Raw genomic sequence first — 23,445 nt, 5'->3', positions numbered from 1 at the left:
TGGGATCAAAAGCTCAACTTGGGGTCAAATAGGAGGCAGAGGTCGCGAGCAGCTGGTTCAACCTGAGACAATGGAATCGGTGGCAAGGTTAAGAAGTTTGTGTGTCTGTGCGTCCCCTCTTGAAGGAGGGGAAGTGCTTTTCCCTTCCCTCGGGTAAAGGGTGGTTCGGTGTGGCAGAAATGTGGTGAGTCACATTCAGAAAGCTATTGCACGTTAATAGTGTGAAAATAATGTTCCGCACTCAAAGCGTTAAAAGAAAATTCAGCCTTGCTTAAGATCTGTTTGACAACTTAATTTTCAAGAAAGCAAACACATCTTTCAGCATCGAGATTTTATTAGCTCTCTACCAAACCTCACACCCTTCTGATAGTTACATGCCACTTTTCCAAATATGTACAGCAAGACTGTCCTGATAACTACAGCTGATGTTGCCTGGACTAATTACGAGCGAAGTTCATGCTGGTGGTATTGTCATGCTGAGCTTCAAAGTCTTCCATTTCCTACTGATTCTAAGGGGAAACCGAACCACTTTAAAGACTGTTTGTGTTGCTGTTGATTCTCCTGTGCTTACAGAGGCAAACACAAAATGAAATAAAAACTGAAAATGCTGGAAATACTCAGCAGGTCAGGCAGCATCTGTGGAGAGAGGAACAGAGTTAACGGTTCAGGTCATTGACCTTTCATCAGCACTGGGAAAGGTTAGAGATGTACCAGGTTATAAGCAAGTTCAGAGGCAGGGAAAGGGGGAGGGGAGGAAAGAACAAAAGGGAAGGTCTGTGATAGGGTGGAAAGCAGGAGAGATTGAATGACAAAAGGGATGGTGGGATCAAACACGAGAAGGGAAACAAAGCTGGGTGGGAATGTAAGTTGTGAGGAGGATGCAAAGAGGCTTCAAGGGGATATAGACAGGCTAAGTGAGTGGGCAAGAACATGGCAAATGAAATATAATGTGGAGAAATGTAAAGTTATCGGGCCCGATTTTGTGGATTGTGTGGGAAATGGTTGGATTCCCCGAATGTGGGGTTCTGACCCGAAAAAAAATGGGTCAGCCATCTGCATGCAATTTTCCCTCAAGTGGCCAATTAATTTCCAGCATGTGGACAGCCTTGCTAATTGTCCATTTCCAGTCAGGAAGCCCCACAGTATGATGTCATCATTCGTGGTGCTTTCAAGGTCCACAGCATGCATTGCTTCCTCTGTTGGCTTCCAAACGAACCATACAGGGTGGCAGAGGAGCCTGCAGCAGCTGTGGCCAGTGCCAGACCCCGAGCTGCCTCCAAATTTGACGAAGCATCACTGCAGGCATTATCGGATGAGGTTAAGGCCCACAGGGAGGTCCTCTTCCCTAGGTCAGGCAGGAAGAGGCCTCCCACTGAGACCAAGGCTGCATGGATGCAGGTGTCAGCAGATGTCAACTCGAATGTGCATGTAACCTTGGCATCACATCTCTAACTCCTTCCTCTACTCCCCCACAGGACCATCCAGAGCCCCCGTCCCCACTGTGGAGGAGGAAGATGCTGTGCAGCCAGACTCCTCAGAGGAAGCTCCAACTTTTGAGGGTGCAGCGTCAGCAGAAGTAAGCGCACCCAGCACCAGCGCAGACACTCACACCTCGGGGGGACCTTCGGGACATAGAGTAGTGCTGTTACCTGGTGTTTCACAGCTCACAAGTGAACCTCAGCAGATTCTGGAGACAGGGACAGCAGTGGAGAGTCCTTGTCGGAGGGCGCAGGACTCTGCCAGCTCAGCTCAGCTGTGCTGCATGTCGACCCTCTGCCTCTAGGTCCATCCACAAGAGAAGAGGTGATGGATCTCCATGCATAGATGCAGGAGTCTCTGGCAGGTTTTGTGTCCAGGGTCGCTGCGAGTGTGGAGCGAATGGAGGAGTCCATAGCGACCATGAGCAGAGCCTTTGTGGAGTCATTGGCGCATGAACGCATCACCATGGAAAGGTTGGCAACCTCCATGGAGGAGATAAGTCGCCAGGGTACGGAAAACATGGTGAGTGCTCATAAGAGAATGACATCTCTTGAGGAGCGATGGCCATCTATTGAACAGAGAAACCAGACCTTCATGGAAGTCCTTCTGAGTAGGACTGCCAGTGCAGATACGGGTCCCCATGCCCCCCTAAAGCGCAGCAAGGTGCTCTCAAGCCACTTCCAAGTGCTGGCCCCTTCTGGCCTGTGCAGCTTCAGGTGAGTGAGCAGCAACCTGGTGCTCCTGGTGCTCATCCTGCTGTTCCTGGTTCTGCTGCTGCCACCTCTGCTGCTGGAGATCCTCTAATGGCAAGAAGGGAAGGAAAAAAAGGCGTCCCATGCTTCTGGTAGATGCCTCCACTGAGGAAGCGCTGAGTGAGGGTGGTGAGAGGGGCTTCCCAGGAGATCACATTGGAGAAGTGTGTGAGGCTCCAACCTTCCACAGCTGTGCCTAAGGCTTGAAGAAGTAGCCCCAAGCCTGCAACAGCAAGGTCCTTCAACATACAAATGCTCTCCGATTAAATCGCAGCTTTCCCGAATGACCTGCAGCTGAGAGCAAGCAAGCCGGCAAGCTTCATGCCAGGTTTCATCAGCGGGGTACCCCGCAGGCGTGTTTAGCGTGGGGAACCCTTGAAAATAGCAAGGGCCCCTTAAAATGGCATTAAACATGTCAATAATTGGTGATCAGGGTCCCGACGGCCAGTCCCGCCAGCGGCGGGTGGGACTGATTCGGGTCGCAGAGAAACGGCGGTCCGAAAGTCGGACGGGGTGGGGAATCAGGCGGGGGGGGGTCGCGACCCCCTATTTCTGCGATTTTCAGCCCCCGCCCGCCTGGAAACCCGCCCGACGGCTGGGAGAAAATCGGGGCCATCCACTTTGGTGGGAAAAATAGAAAAGCGGAGTATGATTTAAATGGTGAGAGATTGGGAAATGTTGGTGTTCAGAGGGACCTGGGTGTCCTTGTACACGAATCATTGAAAGTTAACATGTAGGTACAGCAAGCAATTAGGAAAGCAAATGGTACGTTGGCCTTTATTACAAGAGGATTTGAGTATAAGAGTAAAGATGTCTTACTGCAATTATATAGGGCCCTGGTGAGACCACACCCGGAGTATTGTGTACAGTTTTGGTCTCCTTACCTAAGGAAGGATATACTTGCTATAGAGGGAGTGCAACGAAGGTTCACCAGGCTGATTCCTGGGATGGGGGGATTGTCCTATGAGGAGAGATTGAGTAGACTAGGCCTATATTCTCTGGAGTTTAGAAGAATGAGAGGTGATCTCATTGAAACATACAAAATTCTTACAGGGCTCAGCAGGGTAGATGCAGGAAAGATGTTTCGCCTGGCTGGGGAGTCTAGAACCAGGGGTCACAGTCTCAGAATAAGGGGTCGGCCATTTAGGACTGAGATGAGGAGAAATTTCTTCACTCAGAAGGTGGTGAATCTTTGGTATTCTCTACCCCAGAGGAGCTGGGGCGGCTCAGTCATTAAGTATATTCAAGACAGAGATCGATAGATGTTTGAATATTAAGAGAAACAAGGGATTTGGGGATAGTGCAGGAACGTAGAGTTGAGGTAGAAGATCAGCCATGATCTTAATGAATGGCGGGGCAGGCTTGATGGGCTGAATGGCCTACTCCTGCTCCTATTTCCTATCTTCTTATGAAACAGAAAGCAATGAAGGTGAACAGGGTAAAAGAGACAAATGGAAATTCTGTCGGTGAGAAGAGCAGAACTTCTTCAAGGTGGGCATTCCTGGAACAGACATGGCAGTGAATTAAACACTAAAACAAAAGCAAAATACAAAATGGAACTTTGTAAGAGCTCTGTTTTCAGTGAGTAAAGTAACCCCGCTGGTAACGTCAGATATTATCAGAGTCCCGCACTAACATTGCTCGAGACTATCTTGGAATTATCAGAGAGCCATTCCATTTGTCAGCTGTAACTCTTCATTCAAAAGATAATAGCGCTGTGGAATAAGTTATCAGGAAAGGCATTGAAGTGGAGAGTTTTTGAATGGATTCAAGAGGCAATCAGATGTATTTCTGGAGAGGGAAAGGATCAAGGGATACGTGAGAGGGCTGGTAGGCAGGGGTTGATCTATGAAAGAAGGAAATGTTTTTTTGGACCTAAAGGCCTTATCCTATTCCTAAGAAATTCAGTTTTGGCACAAGCCTTTTATGCGCCTAAATGTAGAGCACAGAGGATCGTAAGCCCGGATTTTAACCTGGGTCGTAACTGGGCCGATGAGGGTGGCAATCCGTTGGTCTAGGGTTGTCAAGTCTGGTTTGACATAATCCAGGAGGTTTAATCACAAGACCGACCACCTCCAACCGCCCCGCCTCCATGCTCCTGCCATTGGTCGGCCAACACGTCCGTCCTCGGGGCACATCGCCTTCCCGAGCCAGTGGGGACGCAAACAGACAACTTCATTACCCAACTGATAATTCTTGACTCTCAATCAAACAGTCTGCTTTTTCTCATTCCCCTATATTTTGATACTAACAAAGAAAGCGTTCAAAGAAAATTTAAAAGAAAGCACACAGATTTTTATAATGCCGCCAAGATTTTTCTCCAGGGTTTGCTCGCAGGAGCGACCTGGAGATTAATCTTTAATTCCAGGAGACTCCAGGGCAATCCTGGAGGGTTGGCAACCCTAGTCCGACCTCCCCCCCCTCGGTCTGAGGCCTGGGCCAATTTAACTCCCGGGCCTTGTCTTCATTTCTCCACGCTGACTCCCGCCCGAAACAAGCGGGGACGTCGTGGAGGCCGGTGCGCGGGAACAGAAAACGTGCGGCTGCAGATCGCAACCAAGGACCCAAGGGCACGGTTCCTGGCAAGGTTGAGGGGGTGGAGTGTCTGACATGATCACAGTCGGGAGAAGTGAGGGGGGTGGGGGGGAGCTCAAGATGGAGAAGGCCCAAATTTCCTTTGAGGGGCCAGGAGGGGCATGCCTGATCCTCTTGGCCCACAAGGGAACTGACATGAATCTTGTCATTCATGTGAAAATGACTTATGTAATAATACTGGGCGGCCTGCTGGTGGCGCTGTCCAGGGAGAGTATAAATACTCGGGCATGGGCCCAGCTTGCTCAGGACATTCTTTAACAGGAACTAGTGAAGGACACAACTAGATCGCCATGTTGAAATACAGTTGATTAAAGCCTTGTTTAATACTCAGACCAAGTGCCGAGTAGTTTTCTTATGTCAGAAACGTTAAAACATTTTTTTTTAACAAAACAACTTACTAGGGACTCTACCGGCAGTGATCTTTCTGGGACCGTGCGTGATTCATGCACCTCAGTGTTAAAATGCCGTTGGAGTCCGAATTAAATATTTAGGAGGTCCCTCCGCAGGCCTGTGTCTGGTTCCTGAGCACCCTGGAGTTAAAATTGCAGGGGTTACATATGCTGCGGCAAGCGCCCGGCGGCCATTTTAAACACCCCCGCGTGCGTGTGCGCGCACGCACAGACCATTCCCACTGTGCCAGCAGGGTTAAAATGGGGGCTGCACTACCAACACACTAAGCATTCAGTTTTAAGCTTTGCCAATCAGAATATACACTCCAGTGTCTGCAATAATCAAAGGCTTGTTGCCTGGAGGCAAATCTGCCGTCAATGAAGAAATGTCAGGAGCGCGATTTGCGATCAAAAAGAGAGCAAGTGACTGCGGATCCATTTAGAAAGCTGGAGCCGTTTTTCAGCGTGAGAAATGGCAAGACCGTTGATGATTTTCAAACCAAAAGAACGAGCTGGTTTCACTACCAATGAGTGAGAGTTGACTAGTAGTTTACCTCAAAGGCCTTCCTTCAACTTTGTAACATTTGCGTCTTAAGTCAAAAATAACATTAAAATTAAACCTACTTATTGCTTTTTATTATGTTATTAAGAATAGCTTAGTGATAGGGGGGAAAAAAATGTAGAATTCAGGGTTGGTACAGGACTCTCTGATATCTAGCCTTTGACCTATGATGTCACAGGGAGGCCTTCAGAATCTGCTGGCTTTGCGAGTTTGGTTGAACAATGGAAGACGAAAATGATTTTCTGTCAGATTCTCAAAGGGTAAGTGCAGGCCTTTCAAATCTCGCTCACTGCAAATGACTGTCGCTCATTTCGGTATAAAAAGGTATGGCATTTTGATGTATGACACTCAGAAAAATAAACACAGCTCCACATGTTTGAATAGGCTCGCAATCTGGTGTCAGTTTTGCTGATCATAAATCTCACTGCTAATACTTCCCTGCTGTTGACAGCCCTGAAAGCTGCTCGTATGCACAAGGAATATAAAAAGAACAAATAACTGAGACAGTACAAAACAGCGCATGGATTGTAATAGTTGCATTTAACCAAAAGGATCCACTTGGGTGAGCTTATAACACTTCACAAAATTAAAAGGATGGTCAAAAATTCATGATCATTCATAAGCGCCTTAATTTTTGGAAGATTTTCTTGTTTCTCTAGCAATTCAGCTGTGGCTCAGTGGGTAGCACTCTCGCCTCTGAGTCAGAAGGTTGTGGGTTCAGAGTCCCACTCCAGGGACTTGAGCACAAATATCTAGGCTGGCACTCCTAGTGCAATACTGAGGGAGTGCTGCGCTGTCGGAGGTGCCGTCTTTCGGATGAGACGTTAAACTGAGGCCCCGTCTGCCCTCTCAGGTAGACACAAAAGATCCCACCGCACTATTTCAAAGAAGAGCAGGGGAGTTCTCCCCGGTGTCCTGGCCGATATTTATCCTTCGATCAACATCACTAAAACAGATTATCTGGTCATTATCATGTTGCTGTTTGTGGGAGCTTGCTGTGCACAAATTGGCTGCCACGTTTCCTACATTACAACAGTGGCCATGCTTCAAAAATACTTCATTGACTTTGGGAGGTCGTGAAAGGCACCATATAAATGCAAGTCTTTTCTTAAAAAAGTCATGGGGTGCACAATCGCTTAAGAATGTTGGCAAAGCCTCATCCTTGTTTTCAAATCCCTCCATGGCCTTGCCCCTCCCTATCTCTGTAACATCCTCCCAGCCCTACAACCCTCCGAGATCTCTGCTCTCCTCTAATCTGGTTTCTTCCGCATCCCCGATTTTAATTGCTCCACCACTGGTGGCCGTGCTTTCTGTTACCTAGGCCCTATGCTGTGGAATTCACTCTCTAAACCTCTCCGCCTCTCTACCGCTCTCTCCTCCTTTAAGGCACTCCTTAAAACCTACCTCTTTGACCAGGCTTTTGGTTAGCTGCCCTAATGCCGCCTCCTGTGGCTCGGTATCAAGTTTTGTTTGATAACACTCCCGTGAAGTGCCTTGGGACATTTTACTACATTAAAGGCACTATACAAATGCAAGCTGTTGTTGTTACAGAATTGTCTTTTACGCAATATTTATACAAAACGAAATACCTGGTGGGAATCTTACTTGTGAGGAACATTCCGGAAGCAATAGCAAATCATTTAAATGAGATAGGTAAGGAGAGGGCAGAGAGGAAAGAGTATCCCAATTGAGACAGATTGTTGCGTAGAATGCTGCCAACACATGGGTCTGGAGACAGACACCGTGGGAAACATACAGAACCAGAGTCCAGCTATAGGCAGACACCGGGGAACTTGCAAGTAGGTAGATTTTATGCACCTTCTCCAGTGCCTCTATATCCATTTTTATAATATGGAGACCAGAACTGTGCACAGTACTCCAAGTGTGGTCTAACCAAGGTTCTATGCAAGTTGAACAGAACAGGGGGAATTTTAAACCCCCTCCCCAAAACCCCCCACCCCCAGAGGACGGGTGCGAGTGGGGTGGGGGGGGTGAATTAAGTTCTTAAAAATCTGAATGCCGACCCCCCAACCCACCGCGAATGTGCCACTTTCCTCCTTGGACCCTCAGTCGCAGATGCGAGGGGGCAAGTCGTGCAATTGTTAAATTTTTCATTTTATTGACATGTAAAATGTTGGCCCAGTAATTCCCTTCCAAATGCGCGAGTACGGTCAGGGTACTTACGCATCTGGCCAGATGAAATGCCGGTTTTCAGCATGCACAGTGCATGTGGGGAAAACCGGCATTTCCTGTCCTCTGAACGAAGGGGTTCAGAGGCAGAACGCGTGCGACTGCACAGGCAGCGCGTGCGCAGTATAATTCGCCGCTTTCATTAATGCTTTCAGTGAGGTCAAGTCATTACAACTTACACATGAAAAAAGCATGGGTACAGTTGCTCCAGAGGCTGCGGAGGAAGATATTTATTATCGTGGAGCTTCTGAAAGTATGTATGTCTGTATATATTCCTTTGCGTGTTATGTATATATTCCTTTACTTATGTGTATGAATGTATTATTTAATTATGACTTTCAGAGAAAGTAACTTATTGGAAAATCATAATTAAAAACATACATTCATACACATTAGTAAAGGAATATAAAACATACATACATATACGTAAAGGAATATATGTGGACATACATACATAACTCATTCTCACATTCCATTCACACAGCCACAATTGCTCCTTCTACCTACCGTTCTGAAAACCCTTTTTAAAAAAAAAAAAAAAATTTTAACTTTAAAACTTACTTAAAATTTCTTAAAATAACTTCCCTCCCTTTCCCAAACAAAAATATTGCATTTCAGAAGCTCCACGATAAAATATATCTTCCTCCGCAGCCAATGAACAACTTTACACTTGCTTTGTTCAAGTGTAACTTCTAAGGACTTACCCTCACTGAATCCATCATTGAAATCCACAAAGTTCACTGCGCAAGCGCTGCCTGTGCAGTCACACGCGCTGTGAATAGACCTCGGGTCTGGAAATGCCGGCGTTCCCCGCATGCGCTGTTCCTGCTGAACGCCGGCATTTCCAACGGCCAAATGCGTGAGTACCCCGACCGTACTCACGCTTCTGGCCGCGAATTTCTGGCCCATTATCTGTTACATCGCCAGCTTTTTCCAGTTCTGATGAAGGGTCCCAGACCTGAAACGTTAACTCTGTTTCTCTCTCCACGGATGCTGCCTGGCCTGCTGAGTATGTCCAGCATTTTCTGTTGTTATTTCAGATTTCCAGCATCCGCAGTATTTTGCTATTGTATTTGTGGCAGTGTATTTGGATTGTGTGAGAAGTCGCAGGATTCATTTGTGAAGGGAACTGGCTGGGTTGTTGGGAACAGAGAGGCTTTCTGAAGGGGAAAACTTTTTTGCCCAGAGTGTGATGAGAATGTGGAACTCGCTACCACATGGAGAACTTGAGGTGAACAGCACAGATGCATTTAAGGGGAAGCTAGATAAACACACGAGGGGGAAAGGAATAAAAGGGTATGCTGATAGGATTAGATGAAGAGGCTGGGAGAAGGAAGCTCGTGTGGAGCATAAACACCGGCACAGACCAGTTGGACAGAATGGCCTGTTTCTGTGCTATAAATTCTATGTAAAGACTGCGCCTGCTCTGATCACAAGGTATTTATGGATGAGGAAGACCATTCAGCCCATCTTAATTCACCCGTTCATCCAGAAACCTCCTAAAATCCCTCTTTGTAACATCTAATTGTTCCGGGATTTTTGCCTTCATGGCTCCATCTCAAAGACCTTTCCAACTGTTAATCGCTCATTTTGTGAAGAAGTTCCTGATTTCAGCCCTAAAATTACCCATTGCCAGTTTCGACCTGTATAGTTCAACATCCTGTTGACTTTGTTGATTGTTGCTCTGAGTTGTTTAGACACATTGAGCATTGAGTCGACTGAGACTCCTAAACTGTTTAATAAGGCCATTAAAAAAAAAGCCAACAAAGCACTGGGGTTCATTGCTAGAGGAATAGAATTGAAAAGCAGAGACGTTGGCCCCGATATTTGCGTGGAGGGAGCGGGGGCAACTGTCAGCGGCTGGGAAAACCGGAAATACAGAAAAGGCGGAGGTCCTGCCGAATTTAACGGTTATGGGGTGGGGGGAAATTCCAGGAGGGGGTCTGCCAATAGCAGGGAGGGGGCTTGGAGATTGCTGGGAGGGGGGTCGGCCGATCGTTGGCAGGGAGGCAGTCACGGGGAGGGAAAAGGCGCAGGAAACGTATGGGTGTCACCTTTTGTGCGGAGTGGGCCTTTTGCGTAGCAGTAAGCATCCCCGCCGCTGGGCCAGAAGGAGTAGGGTTTTGAACCCCACTCCAGACAGTCCCGGCAAGTGGAGTCGGAGCTCCAACTTTAAATTCTGGGTGGACATCCAGCGGGATACTTGCGTCCGTGGGTGTTGGTGGCCCCCCCCCCCCCCTCAGATGGGTTGTGGGAGCCCGTAAAACCCTCCCGCCATAGGACTAACCGCCCTAATGGCTGGTTCAAAGATGGTTACGGTCACGGAATGAGCGTTAATCATGGCCATAAATCCTTCCACCACTTCATACAGTTCCCCAAAGGGAACAGTGTGAAGACACGTATGACGACGACATTGCTAAATAAATAAATGGAATTTAAAAAATTCTTTTAGGGCTTTTAAAAGTCTTTAAATTGCTTTAATTCTCTTTAAAACTACTTCAGATTACTCAAAATAATGTAAACATTTAAAAAAGTTTATAAAAGTTACCAAAATCTTCAAAAAACTTCCAAAAACCTATTTAAACTGCTGCTTTGCATGTAAAAATGCTTAGCAGCTTGACAGAAACATTGGGGGCGTGTCCAGTGAAACTGAGACCTCAAGGGGCGTGTCTCACTTGCACTGCACGCTCCTGGCTTCGCGCTGGCTGCACTCCTGGGCGGCGTGACGTCATACGCTGCCCGGGATTCTTCTTTTTCAAACACCAAGTCCAGGCGTCCCTGGAGCTGATCGGCAGTAGTGCGGGGTAAGTGCATATACGGGGCTTGCACGCGCGGCAAGCCCCGTTCACCAATTTCTGGCCCATTAAGCAGGTGCAGAGACAGGGGGAGGGGGGGTGCGGGGTTAGGAGGGGAGGAAGGAATTGAAAGAACATACTGTGAAAATGTTGCAAATGGGAATGGCCAAATTATACAGCATGAAAAATGGGGGCAGGGATTATTATCTGAAATTGTTGAACTCGATATTGTTCCAATGAAGCTCAACGTAAGCTCGAGGAACAGCACCTCATCTTTCGATTAGGCACTTTACAGCCTGCCGGACTCAATATCAAGTTCAGCAATTTCAGATAATAATCCCTGCCCCCATTTTTCATGCTGTATGATTTTGCCATTCCCATTTTCACAGTATGTTCTTTCAATTCCTTCCTCCCCTCCTAACCCACCCGCCCCCCCCGCACCTGCTTAATATCTGTTACATTTCCAGCTTTTTCCAGTTCTGACGAAGGGTCCCAGACCTGAAACGTTAACTCTGTTTCTCTCTCCACGGATGCTGCCTGGCCTGCTGAGTGTTTCCAGCATTTTCTGTTGTTGTTTCAAATATGCTGCCACTGGAATCATCTTAGCCTTCCATTAATAGGCATTACCATAACAACCACATGCTCAGTGACAGGGAACCTGCTGACTCAATCAGTTTGGTTATTAACTAGCCTTAAGCAGGATGCACAGTGCAGCTGTCAGAGATTTAATTTAATTGATCTACTAACAACCATGCACCAACTAACAGGGAAACCATTACTTCAGCTTAACACTAGCAGAGAGCGCGTGTTTATATTAAAAGGAACGACCATCAGGCCCATCAAAGACGCATGTTTCATGCATTGCCCCTCCCTCCCCCCTCACAACTTCTAGATACGCTCATTTCTGAGTCGAAAGTGGAGTTTGTTTAAGAGCTTTACCTGTTTATATTTTTCGCCATTGACCTGAACCTTTGCACATGGTTCAGGTAACATAAATTCAGTGGCAGCTGCTGGGATCGGAGTGTCGCCAGAGCACATTTTCTCACTGGTAGGGTTAAAGATCTTCAGTGGATGGGTGGAATGAAAGCAAAAGAATAAGGATAGATCCTTGAGGGATTCCAAAGGTAACTGTGCGAGGTGGGAGGAGAGGCCATTGATGGAGATGCTCTGGCTATGATCAGATAGGTAAGAGTGGAACCAAGAGCGGGCAGTCCCACTGAGCTGGACAACAGAGGAGGATGGTATAGTCCAACATGTCAAAGGCTGCAAGGAGGTCGAGGAGGATGGGGAGGGAATTCTTTAGTGCCAGCTAAGTTCTAGCGTAGCAAATGGCTTTTTACTTCTTTGGGTGGAAAGTCTTGTGCTTGTCAAAGTGCCGGGGAATGGAGTGCTTTGCATTTCAGACACTCTTTGTGAAGAGGGTTGGTGAAGGTAGTGCGGTTGATATTGTGTATATGGATTTACAAAAGGCGTTTGATATAATACCACATAATACACTTATTAGCAAAATTGAAGCCCATGGGATTAAAGGGGCAGTGGCTGCAATGATACAAAATTGGCTAAGAGACAGAAAGCAGAAAGTAGTGGCAAACGGTTGTTTTTCAGCCCAGATGGTATCCCTCCCCCAGATGTTGATATTAGGACCACTGCTCTTTTTGATATCTTTTAATGACCTGGACTTGGATGTAGGGAGTAAAATTTCACAGTTTGCAGATGACACAAAACTTGGAAATGTAGTGAACAGTGAGGAGGATAGTAGCAGATTCCAGGAGGACATAGACAGAAGTTTGTTCATATTTATTTCAGGTTTACCTTTTCCCCATGTGAGAGCCCCAACCTTTGTTTTTGCTCTCTAACATTTTTTTAAAAAGTCAGGATAAAAACAGGTTCTCATTTCCTGCTTCCCTGTCTGTGAGAATTCTGCAATGTGATTGGCTGCCTAGACAGCTTGTTGATGTCACAGCAGATTGTGGTAGGGATTCCCCACTATAGAGCGTTGCACGTCGAAAAGGGAAAACTTCTCGCCACAGAGATCACGAGAGGCAGCTTTCTTCGGGGCCAGCGGTGAACTTTGCTCCGCTGCTGACCGCAAATTATGGGCCACAGGGCTTCTGCCAATACAGCCATTCTATGAGCAGCCACTAGGGGTGTGCAAGAGCACCCTTGGAGGGCACTGTCTCCAATTTACCAAATCCCACCACCCCCACTCCCCCACCGCTCCTTCTCCATTACCACATTGCTTAGAAAAAAGAAAGATTTGCATTTATACAGCACCTTTCACGACCTCAGGACATCCCAACGTGCTTTACAGCCAATGAAGTACTTTTGAAGTGTAGTCACTGTTGTAATGAACTCAAGCAATGATCCCATTCCCAACCACTTCTGTCCAATTCTTAGGTTTGCAATTCAATTGGTTTTTCACTGGCTCTGAAGTGTTCATGAAATTGCCACCCTTTGCCAGTTGGGAGTTTTAACCAGCCACGCAGTGATTTTGTTTTTGCATCAATGTACAGTATTTAAAAAAAACAAACACAATAAGAGCTATTACAAAATGCTATTATTGAGTTTAGAATGTAATAGTCATCTGTGCTTTTAGACAGATCTGATTTTTAGATCTCTCAGCACTTTGATGGACTACTTAAAAGGTTATTTGGAATTTCTATTAGAAAAAGAGAAGTACCTAGATGTCAACTTGAGCTGTTTTTGGAAATGGCATAGTCTGCAATGATTGCCATCATGGGGATTTTTATTGATAGTTTCAAAGATGCAATTTCAAAGCAATCGCTTTGGTAAGCCCGTCTGCCGAGATGATTTAGATTGTATTTCTCAAAGTGGTTTTCAAACATCATTGTTATGAAAATTAAAGTGAACGGCATTGATGTCTCGTAACAGAGGCAAGAAAGGCACTAGAACCGATACAACATCTTTCATTCTCCTCTGAAGAGAGCAGCTCAATTTCAAAGAGCCTACATTAGATCATGCTCATGTCAGAAATCCTATCTCAGGACGTTGGATTCAAAATTAACTCCACGATGCCCATCTTTCATGCAACTCCGTGTATAAATCTCTCCAATCAAGTTTCTGCCATTGCTACAGCCCTGAAACAGCCCTAATCAAAGTCACAAACGACATCCTCTGTGACTGTGACCGTGGTGCACTATCCCTCCTCATCCTCCTCGCCCTCACTGCAGCCTGTGACATGGTCAACCACAACAGCCTCTATGTCCAGTTCAGGGACATTGCCCTCGCTTGGTTCCACCTTTGTCGATATGATCGCAGCCAGAGCATCTCCAGCAATGCATCTGCTCCCGCCACTGCGTCATTACCTACAGAGTCCTCCACGGACCTATCCCTGTCCCCTCCCATTCCTCATCAGCACATTGATTCTTGGCGACATCATCCACAGATATCAGAGTCAGCTTTCACATTATGCTGATGATACCCAGCTCTACCTCTCCCTCAAATCTCTGAACCCCCCCTCCACTGCCATTGCGTGGTCACATTGCTTGGCCGACAACCAGTCTCTTGGCTGAGCAGCAATCTCATTGATTTCATCTTGAGGATTCCCATAGCTGTCGTCTTTGACACCCGCCATGAACTCCGTATCCTGATTCTGTCTGCCTTCCCGGCCACTGTTTCAAGCTCAGAGGCCTATTCAACCCCAATCTGAGCTTCTGACCCCATATCCTCTCTATCATACAGACCACCTACTTCCATCACCCGCATTAGCCCCCCATAAACTTCAGCTCACCCACCACTCTGCTACCTGTATTCTATCCCGCAGCAAGTCCCACTCACCCACCACTCTGCTACCTCTATTCTATCCCACAGCAAGTCCCACTCACCCATCACCTCTGCCCTTGCTGATCCACATTAGCTCCCGGTTTCCTAATGCCTCAAATTTAAAGTTCTCATCGTCATGTTTAGACCACTTTGTGACCTCGCCCCTCCCTATCTCTGTAACCTCCTCCACCCCGAACTCTCTATTCCTGATTCTGGTCTGCTGTGCATCCCTCACCCCCCACCTTGCCTCACCATTGGCAGATGGCCTTCAGCTACCTGTAGGGGGTTTTGGTTTGGGGTTTGTGTCTGGCCAGTCAGGCGTATCTGAGCTGCTCCAGCCCCGTGCAGTTTGAATCGCTTCCCCTCTGGTTCTGACCACCGGACTTATTACGAGTAGCGATATAAACAAAACGAGACCAGTGGTTTGGTGCAAAGAAAACCAATGTTTATTAAAAATAGAGAAAAATAAACACTATACAGAGAAAATCACTATGTATGTAACAATTACACTTAGCGGGGGAGGAGAAACGGACACATCGAGGGAAAATGACTAAAATGACAATTTTAGCAATCCTCTTAACTCCCACCCTTTACACCTATCTAAGTTGTCTTGCGATGGGCCAGAAAGTTTATGCTCACCAGTCTCAGATGTTAGAACGCCTGCTCCGTGCCCCGTTGCCTGCTGATGTCTTTAGGGTTTTCACCGCCCAGAGCAGAGATACCCCAGTGATTTAAAATGTAACTGCGGGTATCCTGCTTCCCTTGGACGGGCTCTTCGTCGTCGATCTTCTTGATGGTAAGGCAGGGCACCAGAGTCCAGGCGAGAGAGAGAGAGAGAGATGGCTTCCCGAGGGACTACTTATACCCCTTTCTGGGAGCCCTTATCACTCGCCAGATCAGCTTCTTTCTTTGTCTGACCTGGACGTGTTGAAGTCTATACAAAGGAAACCGTTCTGGGCCCATCGACCTGGATGGCCAGTTAATCGGTTTTTAAACGTCCCATAAGTGTTTTCCTTTGTGTAACTGGTCTTGTGATGGGGCCATTCCAGTTTGAATGCCCCGTTGATCGTTTCCAAACAGTGTTGAAGTCAGCTAACGAAGGTCTGAATGCAGCTATTACCCGTTGATTATCTGTGCAAACGGCCTTGATGGGTTTTAATCAGAGGCCCGAATGCCACTGTTTGCTTCTCATACATAAATGCAGAAGGCCTGTCTGCCTTCTAATTTCTGGAACATTCCTTCTTTGTCAGTCCAAAGCTGAACTTTGCAGGCCTTGGCCATGAGGTTGACCGTAGCCATCTTGTTGGGCCCTGGAGCCCTGGATTTTAAACTCAGTCCAGCCAGGGTTTCTCCAATAAGCCAGAAGTAAATCTTCAGGGGAGACATGAAATTTGCGAATCCTTTCAACCTAGACTCCCTCCTCCGCCCTTAACTTCTCCGCCTTTCCACCTCCCTCTCCTTCTTTAAGGCCGTACATAAAACCCACCACTTTGACCAAGTTTGTAGTCACCCCTCCCAATATCTCCTTTTTTGGCTCAGCTTCCTCTTTTCCAATTACGGCTCTGTGAAGCACCTTGGGATATTTGTCGACGTTAAAGGCGCTAAATAAATGCAAGTTGCTGTTGTTGTTGGTTTGCGTGACTTTTGATCCAATTAAATTGTTCACTATGTTGAAGAGTTCAAATAACAGGGAGCTCAAATTAAAAATGAAGAAGCTGGTAGGAGAAAGGGAAGCAAGGTGATTTTTTTTTTAAACACACAAAGATAATCGATTTTGGATTTAGTTACTAATGAAGGCCACTGAAGTGAACAATATCAATAGATTCAAGAGACAACAACTAGTTGTATTTTTAGATAGAGGGAAGAAATTGAGGAAGGTGGTAAAAAGGGGTGAATTATTTGATTCGATAGTGTCAGTCTTGTAGTTAGGGGCTGACATGAATCAGTCATTCATGAAAGAAAGACTTATGAAATAATACTGAGTGTCCAGGGAGAGTATAAATACTCGGGCACGGGCCCAGCTTGTGCAGGACATTCTTAACAGGAACTAGTGAAGGACACAACTAGACCTCCATGTTGTAAAACAGTTGATTAAAGCTTTGTTTAACGCTTAGGCCAAGTGCCTAGTAGTTTTCTTAAGTCAGGGGCTATATATTTTTTTCTTCTTGAACCGCTGTAGTCCATGAGGTGAAGGTACTCCCACAGTGCTGTTAGGGAGGGTGTTCCAGGATTTTGACCCAACGACGATGAAGGAACGCCAATAGATTTCCAAGTCAGGATGGTGTGTGACTTGGAGGGGAACTTGGGGGCGGTGGTGTTCCCATGCGCCTGCTGCCCTTGTCCTTCTAGGTGGTAGAGTTCGCGGGTTTGGGAGGCGTGACCGCGGTGCACTATCCCTCCTCATCCTCCCCCTCATCCTCATCACAGCCTGTTAGCTGCGTACCATAGTGAAGTACTCTATAAAATCCTGAGATAACCCCATCCCTACTCTGTAAAGTCTGGAGGACAAACAGAATGGGAATCTGATCATTACCATAGTAACTGACACTGCCTCAAGGGGTCTAAATCACTGCTAAGCAGATTGCACGAGCCACCAAATGAAAATATCACAAGATTACAATTTTTAAATGTACTAATATTGTTAATTTAAAATACCGTTGCTGTATAATTTAAAAAATAATTTATAGAGCAAATTTTAGGACACCAAACTACAGTGAAAGTCCCTTAAGTTTCCTCCTTATGGGATGTGCTGTAATTATATTTTTCCTGTGAGGGTTGGTGTAAATTCAAATATGAAAACTTTAATTTTATTTTGAAATAATCTCAATGTATAAGCACTTGGGCACTTGGTGCAAATTCACCCTCTCCAACAAAGCCTTCAGAACCATTTAATCCCAACTGTGCCTTGTAATGTGCCATCTATAATAGTGAACCACTGATCCACAGCTCAATTGCTTTGTGTATTTCTCTTATTTGGGCTTTATAATGCTTAGCTATAAATCAGTAAGTGCAGAAAATCATTTTCTTTTTTGCTGGATGATAAGGACTGCTTGTAGCAAAATCTATTCACGGCTTACGATCTCTGTGCAGCTCAATATTTAGAGGACTAATCGTCAGCACCATGGAGTGGAACAAATAATGCTTTGATCCACACTCTACTCTGTTGCTGATCTGAGCTACACCAAGTGGAGGTCGCAGTTCCTCCCTGCACCGAGGAAGGACAATCAGAAGAAGTATCGGAACTGGTGGAGGCCATTCAGCCCCTCGAGCTTTTTCCGCCATTCAATGAGATCATGGCTGATCTGTATCTTAACTCCATCCACCTGCCTTGGCTCCATATCCCTTAATACCCTTGGCTAGCAAAAATCCATCGATCTCAGGTTTTAAATGATTAATTGTGCTACCATCTACTGCTTTTCGTGGGCGAGAGTTCCACACTTCTACCACCCCTTGCGTGAAGAAGTATTTTCTAACTTCTCTCCTGAATGGTCTGGCTCTGATTTTAAGGTTATGTCCCCATCCAAGGCCAAGCTATCCTTCCTAAGGTACTGTAACGTCCGTGTGTAATTGAGACACGGACTGCAGGAGTTGGTTATAACAGGTGTTTACTGAATGGAGACAAAACTGGAACTACTATACAAAGTTACTGCACAGGCTTATATACAGGGGTGGTCACTACTGGTACTGCAGTATACAGGGGCTGCAGAATATAGTTCCTTCTTCAAGGTACATACACTACAATTCCTCGCCTTTTAGCTAAACAGTACATAACATTCGATTAATAATTAAATAACATATTTACAATTACAGTTGCTATATACATTAGCTGAAGTTAAGCAATTATAAATTCAGTCTTTGAGGAGGCTTCCTGATTCTGTCCGGATAACGCCTCTTTGGGGTATCAGGTTCTTCTGGCAAAGTTGATTCGGGATCAACGTCGTTGTTTGGTTCGTCTGCTTCCAATATCACCGATTCTGAGATAGATGCAATTGGTACTTCAGTTTCATCACCAGGTGTATAGGATCGTGCTGTAGATTTGACATTTTCCAGTGACTCTAGAATCTGGTCAGCATGGCATCTTACAATGCTCTCTCCAACGTCCACGGTATACATTAGAGGTCCTTGCCGTGTGCAGATCGTTCCTGGCTGCCATTTCTCTGTGCGGTAGTCCCGGGCCAAAACTGGTTGACCTATCTTAAAACTCCTGGTTGGCCTTTCATTCATATTCTGAAACTGCCTGTTCTCCACATCTCTTCTGATGTTTGGCTTAACCAAATCCAAGCGGCATCTTAGTCTTCGATTGAAGAACATCATGGCTGGAGTTTGGTTGGTAACCGCATGTAGGCAAACAAGAAGTTATCCACCTTGTGTTGTAGGGGTAGGTCTTCATTACACATTGCCTTGATAGCCTTCTTGTATGTTTGAATGAACCTCTCAGCCAATCCATTGGTGGCTGGATGATATGGGGTGGATGTGTAATGCTTAACATCATTGTTCTTTAAGAACCTCTGGAACTATTCAGACACAAACTGTGGCCCATTGTCGGAGCAAATCTGTTCAGGCAGCCCAATTCTGGCGAATATGGTTCATAAGACTGTGATAGTTTTTTCTGTGGTGGTTGAGGACATTTTTATTACCTCTGGCCACTTTGAATGTGCATCCACCGCAATTAAAAACATCGAGTCCATAAATGGACCAGCAAAATCAATGTGTACCCTTTGCCATGGAGATGAGGGCCACGCCCATGGATGTAGAGGGGCTTGTGGTGGGGCGTTTTGGACCTTCTGGCATCCTGTACAGCCCTTGGTCATCTCTTCGATTTCTCTATCAATTCCCGGCCACCACACAAATGCTCTGGCTAAGTTCTTCATTTTTACCCCTCCCAGATGACCCTCATGAAGCTCATTGAGCACTCTATCCTTCAATTTGGGTGGAATTACTACTCTGGATCCACACATCAAGGTTCCTCGGCACACTGACAGCTGTTCTCTTCTCGGCGAGAATGCTGGCAACAGTGGTTCGCCATGTGCTGGCCATACCTTCACCGTTAAATCATAGACCCTGGAGAGTGTCAGGTCATTTCGTGTTTCCTTTTCTATGTTTGCATTCGTCACAGGGAGACATTCGACTATGGTCGAGTGGAATATCTCCACAGGATCCACTGCAGGTGCTTCTTCCACCGTCGGCAACGGTAGGCGCGACAATCCATCAGCATTCCCATGCTGTTTAGTTCCTTTGTACTCGATGTCATATTGGTGTGCCCCTAGGAAAAGGGACCACCTCTGTAGCCGTTGTGCTGTCATTATCGGGACGCCCTTCTGAGGGTTGAAAATGGAGACAAGAGGTTGATGATCAGTTAGTAGAGTAAATTTCTGTCCGTGCAGGTAGTGATTGAACTTCTTCACCCCCCACACCAGGCTGAGGGCCTCTCTGTCAATCTGGGCATAGTTACGCTCGGCTGAAGCTAACGAGCGTGACGCAAAAGCTATCGGCCTCTCTGAACCATCAAGGAATTTATGTGACAGTACCGCTCCAATGCCGTAGGGAGACGCATCACACGCCAGTCTTATCGGTAGTGATGGGTTGTAGTGAGCCAATACTTCTCTTGAAGTGATCAGGCCTTTACACTTCTGAAAGGCCCGCTTACATTCATCGCTCCATTTCCATGCTACTCCAGTTTGTAGTAGGGCGTTCAGTGGGTGCAGAATCGTGGACAAATTCGGCAAAAACTTATGGTAGTAATTCACCAATCCGAGGAATGACCTCAGTTGCGACACATTTTCAGGCGCTGGAGCCTTAACTACCGCTTCAATTTTGTCAGGGGACTTATGTAGCCCCTCTTTATCAATCACGTGGCCACAATACGATATCTGTTTCTTATAAAACTCACACTTGGGGCGATTGGCTCGTAGCCCATGTTCTCTTAGTCTAGTGAGCACCTGCTCTAGGTTGGCAAGGTGTTCACTGTCATTTTCACCTGTCACTAGGATGTCGTCCAAGTAACACTGAGTCCCCGGAATCCCTTGCAGGACTTGTTCCATCGCTCTTTGCCATATCGCCGGAGCTGATGCTACTCCGAATACCAGTCGATTATACTGGTAAAGACCTTTGTGAGTGTTTATCGTGAGATATTTCCTAGAGGATTCTTCAACCTCCATCTGCAAATATGCTTGTGCTAGGTCAATTTTTGTAAAACGCTTCCCTCCAGATAGTGAGGCGAAAATATCTTCTATCCTTGGAAGAGGATACTGTACTGTGTGAAGGACTGGGTTCACAGTCACCTTGAAGTCCCCACAGATGCGAACCTTCCTTGGCTCCTCAGACTTATTGTTTAACGTTTTCTTCGTGACAGGAACGATGGGTGTCGCCCACTCGCTCCAGTCTACCTTAGATAACACGCCTGCATTCTCCAGATTCTCCAGCTCTGCCTCGACGGCTGGGCGAATTGCATACGGTACCGGTCTTGCTTTGAAAAACTTGGGAATTGCATTCTCTTCTATTTTTATCGAGGCAGCTATGCCTTTAAGAGTTCCCAGTTCTTGTTGAAATACCTCTTTAGCGTTAGCCAAGATTTTTGACAATCGTCCAGGTGTGACGTCGGCATCCTTTTTACCAGCCACCGTCAGTGCCTGAATGGAGTGCCAGTGTAAACTTATCTTTCTGATCCATTCACGTCCCAATAACGGTGGTCCACCATCTTGCAGTATGTACAGATACAATTTCTGTATTTCCTTGCCGTTGTATTCGACAGGCACCCTTATTTTCCCTCTGGGGTATACTTTCTGCCCCGTATATGTCTTCAAGACAATGGATGTGCCTTTCAAGGGTATGTGTGAGAATAGCCGCTCGTAGTCTCGTCGATTCATGACGGTCAGGGCTGATCCTGTATCCAATTCCATTTTGACTTGGGACCCTGCTATCGTGAGGGTGACCCAAATGGTTCGGTGATCCTCTTTTGTGATAACGTTGTGTAGTTTGAGACAGCTTAGTCTCTTGTTCCCGGATTCACTATCGCTCTTCTGGTCTTCGGAACTACTGTCCATCATCTTTTGTACTTTCCTGTACTTTTCCTTAGTAGTCTTTTTGTTGTCGTTAGTCTTCTTCCCGGACCTGCAAACTCGTGCAATGTGTCCCATCTTTCCGCATTGCCTGCATGTTTTGTCCTTGGACCAGCAGTCCTTCTGGTCATGGGTTGTTCTGCCGCAGCGATAACATTTTTCAAATCCCCGTGTCATTTCATGGGTGCCGTATTCCTGTGGCTTTTGCTGTATTTCCGCAGCTCCCCTTGCTGCTGCTTCGTACGATACTGCCTTATCTAGCGTCAGCTCTTTCTCTGAGAGCAACCTCTTCTGGGTTCCTTCACTCAGGAGTCCACAGACAAATTTGTCCCGTAGGGTATCTGCCAGTCCTGTTCCGAACTGGCAGTGCTTTGATAGCTTGCGTAGTTCCGTAAGGTAATCAGCATTGCTCTCATCTTTATGCTGATTTCTCTTGTGGAATTTAAATCTTTCTGCTATCAGCAGCGGTGTAGGATTTAGGTGTTCCTGTAGGATATCAACAATTTAGTTAAAACTCTTCGCCATCAGTTTGACTGGAGTGATCAGGTTCCGCAATAGGCCGTACGTTCTTGCGCCCATTAAGTTTAGTAGTACCGATGCTTTTTTCTCATCGGCTACTTCATTTGCCTTGCAATATACTTCGACTCTTTCCACATACGTGGTCCAGTCTTCTATTGCATTATCGAAGGCAGTGATATTGCCAGTCTTCGGCATCTTGGAGATCTAAGATGGCGCCTCCCGCGCTTTGCCTTCTTCCCCGATTGAACAAAATGGCGCCTCCCGCGCTTTGCCTTCTTCCCCGCTGGATTAAGATGGCGCCTCCCGCGCTTTCTGTCTTTTCCGCTGCTGCTAGCGCTGTTGCTGGCGTTTTTATGCTTTGATGGCGACGCCCTATGGTCTTCACGCACTTCCCCCCTGCGCTGCGGCCAACGCCGCTCTCCGCGGTTCCCGTGGCAAACTGCAGCTCCTCGCAGCTTTCTGCGCTTCTAATTTCTTTAATTTTAATTACTGTTCCCGTCGTCAGAGCAGACCCTATGGGACACTTTCCTCCCTCTTCTCGGGTCTGTACGCTGCCCGGCTTCGTAGCACCGGCCGCGCCCTGTGTGCTCCACCCTCTCTCTCTCTCTCCTCTTCCCGACAACGCTGCTCGGCCCCGTTGAAAAGCCACCCGATCGAGCTCTAGCCCGCCGCAGCCCAGGAAGGATCAGTGTACTACTTGCCACCAGCCCGATTAGCTGGAACACCATAGACTGGATAACCAAGCCCAGCTCTCGACAGCCTCTCCTGCAAATCTTCGAATTCGATGAATCAGAGGGCGGTTGCCCACGGTCGACGCCCGTTTCTTCTGTTTGTTTTTTTTTTCTTTTTGGATTTCTTCCTTCTGGCCTCGACCTCTAACAACTTCGCTTCAGGGATGGATCCCCATGAGGTGGTGCAGAACTGTAGGTAAGTTCGGATCTGTTCGTTGCCAGTGTAACTTCCGTGTGTAATTGAGACACGGACTGCAGGAGTTGGTTATAACAGGTGTTTACTGAATGGAGACAAAACTGGAACTACTATACAAAGTTACTACACAGGCTTATATACAGGGGTGGTCACTACTGGTACTGCAGTATACAGGGGCTGCAGAATATAGTTCCTTCTTCAAGGTACATACACTACAGGTACGGTGCCCAGAACGGTACACAGTACTGCAGATGTGATCTAACCAGGGCTTTGTATAGCTGTAGCAAAACTTCCTTCCCTTTATATTCTAGAAAAAACCCCATCTAGCACTGCCTCGTGACCAGCCGAAGGAACCCTTGACGCCGGCCTGAGAGCTGGCCTTGCACTTAGGGGCTG

At 46.6% G+C, this 23,445-nt stretch overlaps 1 long non-coding RNA gene across 1 annotated transcript in view; it reads left to right on the top strand.

The window, feature by feature from the left end:
* Positions 1-5,979: 5,979 nt before the first annotated feature.
* Positions 5,980-23,445, top strand: part of LOC147103352 (uncharacterized) — a 100,197-nt gene continuing 82,731 nt past the window's right edge. The window contains exon 1 of the long non-coding RNA XR_015072996.1: positions 5,980-6,037. This is a non-coding gene — a long non-coding RNA (uncharacterized LOC147103352). The remainder of the gene's footprint in view (positions 6,038-23,445) is intronic.

This window comes from Somniosus microcephalus, chromosome 20, assembly GCF_052327205.1.
Source record: "Somniosus microcephalus isolate GS21.2 chromosome 20, FLI_Smic_1.0, whole genome shotgun sequence".
Taxonomy (NCBI): Eukaryota; Metazoa; Chordata; class Chondrichthyes; order Squaliformes; family Somniosidae; genus Somniosus; species Somniosus microcephalus.
The sequence above is the reverse complement of the archived record's forward strand: the minus strand, read 5'-3'. Positions and strand labels throughout refer to the sequence as shown.